The sequence below is a fragment of the Miscanthus floridulus genome, chromosome 2, assembly GCF_019320115.1.
Source record: "Miscanthus floridulus cultivar M001 chromosome 2, ASM1932011v1, whole genome shotgun sequence".
Classification (NCBI taxonomy): Eukaryota; Viridiplantae; Streptophyta; class Magnoliopsida; order Poales; family Poaceae; genus Miscanthus; species Miscanthus floridulus.
In genome coordinates, this window is record NC_089581.1 from 99,106,462 (window position 1) to 99,117,322 (window position 10,861).

A 10,861-nucleotide genomic window follows, 5' to 3' on the forward strand; every position below is an offset into this window, starting at 1 on the left:
TTTTTATAATGCATATCTTAACAGTGGGGCAGCATTCAGGTCTCAGAGGGTTTGCTCCATTGAGTCCATTATAGCAGCAGCTGGAGAGCAGACTCACCCTTACCTATCTTTCTTGCCAGGGCTAATAGACTTACTCGGACGAATAGGCAGATATGTTCCATCTTGGGTCCGTGAGTTCTATACTACTCTTTGGATTGACCCGCAACATAGATTCATTCACTTTGCATTTAGAGGCGGAGATTACAGGCTCATGAGCTTTAGGGTTAGGGAGATTCTTAGGCTTTAGGAGCAACCTGTCCAGCTACATGAGGTTTGTTATGGTCAGACAATGCCTCCCAAACATCCACATGATGGTCTTGTGCCTCCTACTAATTTGGTCCGTCATTGCTTCATAGAGCCTTTCGGCGAGGGGTCGAGCAGGACACCCAGTGACCTTACTCCTATAGCTAGAGTGCTTGATGCTATCATGAGGAGGACCCTGCTTCCGAGGATGGGATATCATGAGGGGTTGACTCGTATTCAGTTATGGCTACTAAACTCTCTGATGTAACAAACTGTATTTGATATTTGGGATCTCTTACTTTTAGAGATGGAGGATACTATTGCAGAGGGGTTTAGAGGTCATCGATAGTTGCTATATGCTCACTAGATTACATTCTTGATTCATAGAGCAGTTACAGTGAGGCCACCTGAGATGCTAGCCGAGTATAGTGGTGCTACTACAGAGTTCCCTGCATATAACATGACTCAGATGCTCCGCCATAGTGCAGTGAGGACACCTAGCCAGCCGCGCCATCATCTAGAGGTGCCAGAGACTGCAACCTAGCAGGATGAGACTATCAGGGGTATAGCAGCTATAGAGGAGGAGGAGCTTGATGCTTAGTAGGAGGGGATGGTCGAGAGCAACCCCAGTGATAGTTCAAATGATGACTATTAGGATATCCCTCATATGCCTCCTCGACGCCATGACCATGACGCCAGTAGCTCTAGTTCAGCTCCACCTACACCATAGATAGACCCTGCTCTCCTTGCTATACTTGAGCGGATGAGGCAGGATCAGGCTCACCAAGCTCAAGAGACCACTGCTATATTTGCACAGTTTTAGACCAGGCAAGATGAGTTTCAATGACAATAGCAGGCGATCCAACAGCAGCAGCAGGTTATACAGAGTAGCATGCCATGCATCAGCAGTAGCTCCTTAGATTTATGCAACATGTTGTGACTACTATTGGGGCTCCACTGCCATAGCCTTCACCCCAGATCGGTTAGCCTACCACCACTTCTATGACTCTAGCTTTATAGCCCAGTGGGCTTCAGAGTCAGGGACAGCCAGTGACACTATTTCCTTCACCCACAGAGCAGGTGTCCTAGTGGTTTGCTTCGCTAGTGCTAGCCCCATAGTTTACACCTCTTCAGACGGGCTTCACGCTGGCTCAGACTTCCTCACTGCTAGCGCTAGATACCATAGTTTCCAAGAGCCTTGGTGCTACCTTCAGTGAGTTGATAGGGCAGCCTACTCTGCCATATCTATATGTCCCTGGTCCTTCCATAGTTGCACCTATTACTAGGACTATAGAGACACTCCCTTCCTTAGTTGCATCATTAGAGCCGCCTACCACAGTTATACCTATAGAGTCATAGGCCGCACCAGTCCCTGATCCGAGCTAGACCGCTTCAGCATCGCTTCCAACTACAGAGGGTTAGACTGCTCAGAGCTTAGGATCAGATGATGATGGCACATAGTTCTAGCTCGCTCCTCGCACCTCAGCGCCTGACTCGTCCGTTGTAGCCCCACCGACCGACCCTTAGGTTTTGGTGTTTGACGCCAATGGGGGAGAGGGATCGAGTATGTTAGACTTAGGGGGAGCGATACGTTTAGGGGGAGTCTATCTAATATATTTGGCTTTTTATGTGTGATACACTATTATGCATTCATGTGTTTACTTTCATGCATCGAACTATATTTATGTGATAGTGATATCTATGTGATTGTGATATTTATGTGATATGTGACATGTGTGCTCTCTATTTTGAATTATTTATATGTCATATCACTTGAGTTATGCTTATTTGCTTTGCTTCCGCGTTTACTCCGATGCAAATCAGCTTTATTACTTGTACTCATGCTTATTTCATATCTATTGAGTACATCATGTTGGCTTGGGTCATATAAGCTTGCCTATCTCTTTCGTTCTTATTGTCAAAAGCTTATATGAACCAAGCATGTTGAAAACCTTATCTCTTTCACATACTCGAGGTGGTATTGTCATCAATCACCAAAAAGGGGGAGATTGAAAGCATTTAGGCCCCTAGTTGGGTTTGGGTGATTAATGACAATACGAGATTACTGTGACTAACGTGTGTTTTGCAAATGCAATTAAGTTAGGTCATGGTAATGGAAATTGATTGGGCAATCATGGTTGTCATGCCCCTACAATGGAAATCTATTTGGTTTTCAAAGGATGGACGACAAGGTTAAGGATGGACTAGTTCTAAGTGTCGTTTGATGTTGAAGAGACACTTAGAGTAGTTTAGCACTTTCTTTTTCCTTTGGCCATACTATTAAGGGGGTATGGACGGGTAGCTTGACCTAGGTGAGTCTAGTGGGTTAGGTGTGGTGCACACTTGTCAAATCTAGCACTAGGTAGCTCCTAAAAAGCCCATAGATCAATTGGAGCGAACTTCATTCACATATGATTGTGAATTGGAAGTGATTGAAGGGTCAAATATTGACCAGACGCTGGCGTAGAGTTCGGTCAGTTCATTTGATCAAGGTGAAGTCATCTGGTGCGACCGAACGCTGAGAGGTGAGTGATCGGACGCTGGGTGTCAGCGTTCGGTCGACTCCAGTAAGGGTCCAGAGAGGGAGAATCCTGATCGGACGCATCCGGTCAGTGCTGACCGAATACTGAGCAACAAAGTGATCGGAAGCTAGGTTCCAGAGTCTAGTCAATATCAGTAAGGTTCCAAAGAGTAGTTTTTGTGACCGGACACGTCCGGTCAGTGCTGACCGTATGCTGGCCAGTGTCTGGTCAGAACTTAAACTACATAGAGGCGGGTGAACTGACCAAAGCGTCCGATCACCTTGACCAGAGCGTCCGATCACCCCGTAGAGGCACATAACGGTTCGTTTTGAATGAGGGGTTATAAATACTTTCTTTATTCACTCAAGGGATCACTTTTGCTCATTCCAACAGCTGAGAAACACCCTTGAGAGTGCCAAGAAGAGCAAGGTCCTAGTGAGGTGATTGAGATTTGAGAATCTAAGAGAGAGGCCTCATTAGTGAAAGTAAGAGTAGCAAAGTGTGCATCCACCCTTCTCATTAGGCTTGTCGTGGTCAAGTGAGAGTTTGTGCTTGTTACTCTTGGTGACCGCCATCACCTAGACGGCTTGGTGGTGATTGGGAGCTTGGTGATCATCCAACAGAGCTTGTGGATGACCCAACTCAAGTTGTGAGCGGTTGTGGGTGATTCACCATGACGGAGTGTCAAAGAATCAACCCGTAGAGAGCACTTGATCCTTGCACGGATCAAGGGAGAGCTACACCCTTGCGTGGGTGCTCCAACGAGGACTAGTGGGGAGTGACGACTCTCCGTTACCTCGGCAAAACATCACCGCGTTCCTTCTTCTCTCTTTACTTTAAGCATTTACTTTGAGCAATTCAATTCTTGTCTTTACATTCATAGAATTGCCATGCTAGAGTAGGATTAGAACATAGGTTGCTAAACTTTTGTGCGTTAGAACAATAGAAACACCTTCTAGGCACATGGGATGAAGTGGGCTAACCATAGGGTTTAATTATTGCAAATAATTTTAGAATTAGCCCAATTCACCCCCCCCCCCCTCTTGGGCATCTTGATCCTTTCAGTGTACAGCCATTGCAACATATGCAACATCCCAATCTACTTTGCAACATCAATATAAAACACTTGCAATATACCTATGAAACATCTAAAACACTTGAACACACGTTTTGCAACATGCAAGAGGCCCGAGCCGGTCGGTTCCAGCCGTTAGGGTTGGAGCCGGCGGTGAGCGGTGGCACACGAGCACCGCCACCACCAGCGCCACCAGCATCGGACTTAGATCAGCTAGGCGGGCGGTGCACGTGACGGTGTGGAGCAAGCACCACTAGCACCAGCGCCACCAGCACCGGCCTCGCCTCGGCTTGGTGGATGGCGGGGCCGAGTGGACAGCACGCGCGATGGGAGGGAGCGGGTAGCACACGCGACGGGAGGGAGCGGGTGGCACACGCAACGAGCGAGAGAGCGAGCGCGTGGCGTCCGAATGGGACGAACGTCGGCGTCCTATCATTATCATTCTTGAAAATACAAAATTCCATGACTGCATGAATGATAGCATCATTGTTTATATACATATATTTGAAATTGTTCAAAGTTGAACCTCAGACCAAAGGGACTACACGTCTACACTATAAATATACTTGCATTATGTTATGGTCACAAATGAACCGTGCAATATCTACAACATGAGAAAAACAAAGTAAGGGTGCGTTTAGTTCAAGGACAAAGTTGGATGGGATATGGTGATCCATGGATATCGGAATAAGGATATTTATGATGTATGTTTGGTTGGATGGATATGATGAGCTATTTTTCTGTTCGGTTAGATGGATGAAAGTAGATGGGATTAGAGTAGTTGTCTAACTATGTCGACGAAATATGGTCGGCAGTCTACCTAGGGGTATGCCCAAGGTAGTAGATTGTCGGTAGACAGATGCGCAAGCCACAAACAAGACGGTGACGCAAGACAGACACGAGGTTTTATCTAGGTTCGACCACCAAGAAGGCGTAATACCTATGTCCTGCGTCTGATTGTATTGTTGTATGTTAATGAGAGATGTCTTTTAGGGGGGTCCCCTGCCCACCTTATATAGTCCAGGGGGCAGGGTTACAGATCTGGAAACTAATCCTAGCCAGTTACAATTGCCATATGTGGCCAGATAAGGATTCCTATTCTAACCGACCAGGATCTTGCTTGATCGCCAAATCTGCCTTGACTCCTTGCGCGGGACTCCGAACAGGTTGGCTGGGCCACGCATCGTCTTTTGGTGGACCGGACCCACTGATCTAGGTTGGCCCAAGCCTAGCCGTAAGGGTATAGGGGTTAATACCCCCACAGCTAGTCCTCGAGCACCATGTATTATGCTGCGACATGCCATTTTAACCTTCTCCGACAAGTAAGGCTTGAGTCCTTGACATCTCTGACCACTGTTATCGCCAGAGAAGTAGGTTGTTCGAAGAATGTATGGTACTCTTAAGAAAAAAGAAAAAGATTTCCATCCTGTGTAGTGTGCCCACTTGTATTTCTGAAAAGAAATGTAAGTGAATCTTGAAGCGTAGCATCCTTGATCATTAGAGGCGTAGGGGTCGAAAAAACAAACACATTCACCACAAGGTGAAGTGTGCCCACTTAGTCCCTGAGCCTGGTAGTAGGTGACGTAGGCACGTGGTGCCAGGGTCTAAAAAAGAATTCCTAGTTAAGTTGAGAACCCAATTGTCGTACAAGCAATACGAGATGCACCGGCAGGTGCATCGTACCGATGTAGTCCCTGGGCTTGCTGGAAGGCGAAGTATGAGCCTTGTAGCAAGGTCTAAATAAATGTCTCTCAACTGTATGTGAGTACAAATCACATGTAGCCAAGGAGAACGATCTTCAAGCAGTGGTCGGGATAGTTCCCGAGCACGATAGTAATCCTTACAATCAGTCAAAGCATAGGGGTCGATTAAATAAACACATTCACCGCAAGGTGAAGTGTGCCCACTTAGTCCCCGAGCCTGGTAATAGGTGATGCAGGCACATGGTGCCAGGGTCTAAAAAATAATTTCCACTGAGTTTAAGAATCCAATCGTCATGCAGGTGATACGAGATGCACCGGCAGGTGCATCGTACTGATGTAGTCCCCGAGCTTGCTGGAAGGCAAAGTATGAGCCTTGTAGCAAGGTCTAATTAAATGTCTCTCAACTGTATGTGAGTACAAATCACATGTAGCCAAGGAGAACGATCTTCGAGCAATGGTTTGGACAGTTCCCGAGCACAACAGTGGTCAGAGCAGTCCCCGAGCACGGCAGTGGTCGGAGCAATCCCCGAGCACAGCAGTGGTCTAGGTAGTCCTCAAGCATGGCCGTGGTCTGGTCCATCCTTGAGCACAAGACATGCAGTGAAAACACGAACATCTCTTATACTATTATTTGGTGCATTTATTTATCTCCTTACTCTATCAAGTCCAATCTGACACGTCTGGTCAAAAAAACAGACGGGTATAGCATGTCACACTGTCTTCTTGCTCTTTCTGGCAAACAGTCGCTTGGCACCTATAAGGAGGTGCATTAGTGTGGGCCCTCTGACACTAGCAACGAAGAGGCGCATACACTAGTAATGAAGGGCCACGTTTATTGGCATAGATCTCGAGGTTGTGAAAACAACCGTCTGCGGCATGTGCGCACGTCTCCCAAGAATCTCGGGCGGATGAAATAATGGAGCTCTTGGTTATTTATAATATAGAACTGGTAAGTTACTTTTTACCGATCCCCATTATCATTCACCGCCACAGCCTTCTTCTTCCTTCTGCCGAACCCTAAACCGCCGAAATCATCACCAATCCCCTCTCCACCGCGTCCACCCCTTTAGCAAGGACAGATTAATGGTGAAGAGAGACACCCAGAAGAAAGCCGAAGTCATGGCGAAGGAGTGGTGGAAGTCAAGGAGCAATGAGCAGACCATCGAAGACCTCATCACCATGGGAGTGCTCCACAACAAGGCACTTGCAGGATGGAATGCGCCGGAAGGAGAAAGCTTCCCCGATCCACAACCAGGTGAAATTGTAGTTTTCAAGGATTTCTTCAAGCGGGGTTTTGGGGTACCAGTGCACCCTTTCCTTTAGGGGCTCTGTTTGTATTACGAGATTGGGATTTGTAATCTGCATCCCAACTTGATTCTTCTTGTCTCCACCTTCATCCATCTTTGCGAATCCTATGGTGGCTTCTAGCCCCATTTCAACCTCTTTCACCATCTATTCTATCTATGGAAGAAAGGGAGCGGTGGCTCGAAGATAGCCGGAGGCGTATACCTCAATCTGCGTGACGAGATGAAGGCCTAGCACTTGCACTGCCCTTGGAACACATCACTGGACGAGTGGTACAAGAAGTGGTTCTACATTCGCGAAGAGCCAAACATGATCACCTTGTGCGATGTGGGATTGATTCCAAAGAAGAAGAATAGCTGGTCGAAGAAGCCCGAGCACTTGGAATAGATCGTAGAACTACTCGGGATGATCCCGTGGGGGAAGCTGGATGGTGCAAGCATGGTCGGGAACTTCATCAGCCAAAGGATCTAGCCCTGCCAGAAGAGGGTACATCCTGGCTATAAATACTAGGGGAGCGAAGATCCAATGAGGACCAGAAAAGAGGCGCTCGACAAGATCGAAGTCAAGGCCAGGATTGGGGAGCTATTCAACCAAGCCGATCCCAATTATGTCAGGTTAAGCGACATCGAGCACGCCTTCAAGCTAGCCCGACCTCCCCCAAAGGTAAATGATGCTTCCTTGTACCTGTAGAGTTATGCTGTAACAAAAAATTGACTGTGTTGTCGTCTTTATATTTCCTAGAGTAATGGTCATGACAGGGCAGCAGTATTCATGTCTCCACCCCCTGGTGTGGATTGGCCGCAAGTTGTCGGCCCAACTGCCCAGACCAGTGCTAGGGCTGAAGACGTCGTCTGGGCTGTACTCGAGGTTGGAGAGGAGGCAACGGCCAGGGCTGCTAGCAAGCGGCCAGCGGCCAACAAACGTCGTTAGGCCATCTTCCCTCTTTCAGACGATGAAACAGAGAATGCAGACATCTTCTGACTCGTCCCCTAAAAGAGGAGAAGACAAATGGAGTCGACGGAGTAGGGTGGCTCCTCTGTGCCAGCAGGGATCGCATCACCGACCACTGCAACACAGAGGACAAGTGGAGAAAGGGTCGAGCATCAAACCCCGGCGCCAGTACTGGTCGTGAAAAAAGACTCGGTGGAACCCGCCGAGCACGTGGAGCAGGCATGGTCGAAGAGACGCTCCTTTGCCATGTCATTCCGTGCTTCCAAGCTATAAGTATCTGTAACCTTGATGTAAGCTTATAAATTGTATTGAATACTATTGTCTTCTAAACTTTTCTCTAGTATATGAGGTCGGCGTCCACCGAAAATCCTGACCAGCTAGCTGGGTGTGGCATGGCTTTGCTAGTACTAGCGGAAAGAACTACCCAGCAGCCGGCTATGGAGGAACCTATAGAAGAAATTCCACCAGAACCTCAGCAGTCGAGCGGCCAGACGACAGTCCCCGAGCAGCTGGCCAAGAAGGGAGCCGAGCCAAGTACAAGTGCTCCGAGCACTAACCCTACTGAGGTGGATACCTTGGCGCCAAGGGAACCAGACCAAGCCGAGGAGCAGCAGCCAGAGGTGGCACAGAGCATGCTTGTTGATGCTATGGCTTGTGGGAAAGCCATAGTGGTCGTAGAGACTACAAACTCTAGACCAGCGCCGCCCCCTGAACAAGAGGCCAAAGTGGACGAAGTAGAAGAAGTCCTGGGCTGTCCCCAAGACAAGCGACAACATGTATATGTGTTGCACTGGCGGAATGACAAATGGGTTATGCATGAGGAAATCCTAGAGGTCGAAGAGACCCTAAAAGTTGAACGAGCGGCAAAACGTCTGGTGATAGAAGTCCAGGTATGTTTGGCTTGACCACTTGACCCTACAATGTAGTCGAACTATCTGACTTAGCTTGTTTATATGTAGGACTTGATGAAGACCGCAAAGTACCAAAAGAGGTGCTTCGACCAGATTGAGGGAATCATGGCAAACAATAGAGAACTAACGGCCAAGGTGGAACGCCTGCGCCGTCAACTTGAAGCTGCTGACCAGGAGAGGATGGAGCAAGAGGCACAAAACTAGAACATGGTCATCCAGCTCAGTAACAAAGAGTAGGAAAAAACAAGTAAGTTGTCATTTTATCACAGCAAGTGTATGACACGTGTTGTTGCATTGTTGGTAGTGACAGCTATAATGCAGGCTTAGAAGCCGAAGTAACCCGCCTCCAAGAGGAGAATAGCTACATGACCACAGAGTGTGGTCGCCTAAAGGAGGACAACGAGAAACTGGTGTGCAACTAGTCTCAACTCCAGGACCGCACCACCAAGATGAAGGAGGAACTGAAAAGTAAGTGTTCCAGACCACCTTTCTCATTCTGTTGCCCACCTGATCTTGTCATGCTGTTACATTTTAATGTCTTGCATGGTTTGCAGTTTTAAAAGTCAATGCTAAGAGACATCTAGAAGCCATAATGAAAGATCATGATGGCTAGAAGGCGTGATGCCTAGAGACCACTGAGGATTGGGACATATGGAAGAACTGGTGCCAGGAAGTGGCAACTAGCATTTTACCCGTCCTTGACCTTATTGACCCAGCGCTCATAGAAGAAGAGCCAAGGACGCCCTAGCTTGGACTGGTTGAGAGATGTAGAAAGGCATGGGGATGGTTCCAAGAGTTCGTGAAGGAGGCGGGTGAGTACATGGGTGCACATGTGCTAAGCATGGTGCGTGCCCACTACCCCCTGATCGATCTCAAGCGCCCAGAGGCTGGATACCTGAAGGAGGTAGACCCAGACAAGGCTGAGGAGCTCCGAATGGCCCAGCTAGACCTGTCGTCAAAGATAATTGGTGACATTAACCTGTGTGGAGGTGGGACAGCACCTGTACAGGGTACACCATCAACAAGTTAGCTGGAAACGCCATCAGTTGCAAGCCAGCTGACGAAGCCTACGGTCTCGACCAGCCAGGCATCGGCAGGGCCATCCCCTTCGGCTCAACCAGCACAAGAGTCCCCGAGACTCAAGTAGGATATCGGAAACAACGAGTAGTAGGTGCCGTGCACCCTGACCAGCCAATGGAATAGGCTTAGAGCTGTGGAAGAAGGACATAGTTGTGTTATTGTAAACTTGAGCCTCTTTAGGCAAGCTTGTAATAACGTAACTATATATCATCATAAGCTTGTTTGCTTTGTATAAAACATATTTAAGCTTGAAACTCATGTTGGTGTAACTAAGTGAGAACATGTTAACATTCTGTTTAGTTGTACCATTTAGCTCGACACGTCATCCCGAAAAGTTTGTACGGCCCTAGTTTGCCATGTGGTCGGAGTGTGAGGTGCATGACCTGTGCACACGTAGACGCGGACAAGTCAATCCAGGGGGGACCTACTGATCACCCATAACATAGAGAGCGGATCCCATGCACGCATTGGGAGGAATCGGAGACAGGGCCTGCTTCGAAAACTGTAGAAGGAATGGTGGTCGGCCTTTACTGACTAAGTTAGAATAACCATAAATTCGAAGTGACGCATTAGAGTGGTCGGAGAAATCATAATAGCTTTATTGAAGTAAATCGAAAGTACAAAAGGAGTACATATCTTAGTGGTTAAGCATAGAAACGTCTAAGCTTGTTGGTGTGCCACGAGTTTGGTACGTTTGTACCGTCTAGGTGAGCTAACCTGTAAGACGTTGGTCGTGTGACTTCCTTGATCATGAAGGGCCCCTCCCATGGGGTTATGAGTTTATGGACACCAGCCTAATTCATCTTCCACTTCAGGACCAGGTCTGCGACTACGAAGAATCACTCTTTAATGTTCTTGTTGTAGTACCTGCGCAAAACAGCAAGGTATTTGGCTGTACGTACACAAGAATCGAGCCGCTTTTCTTCTGCACTATTCACTTCTAGCTCCCGCACTTCATTGACCCTGCCTTCGTCAAAGTTCTCTACCCGTGCTGATCTGAAAGCTATATCTGCTAGGAGGACTGCCTCAGCG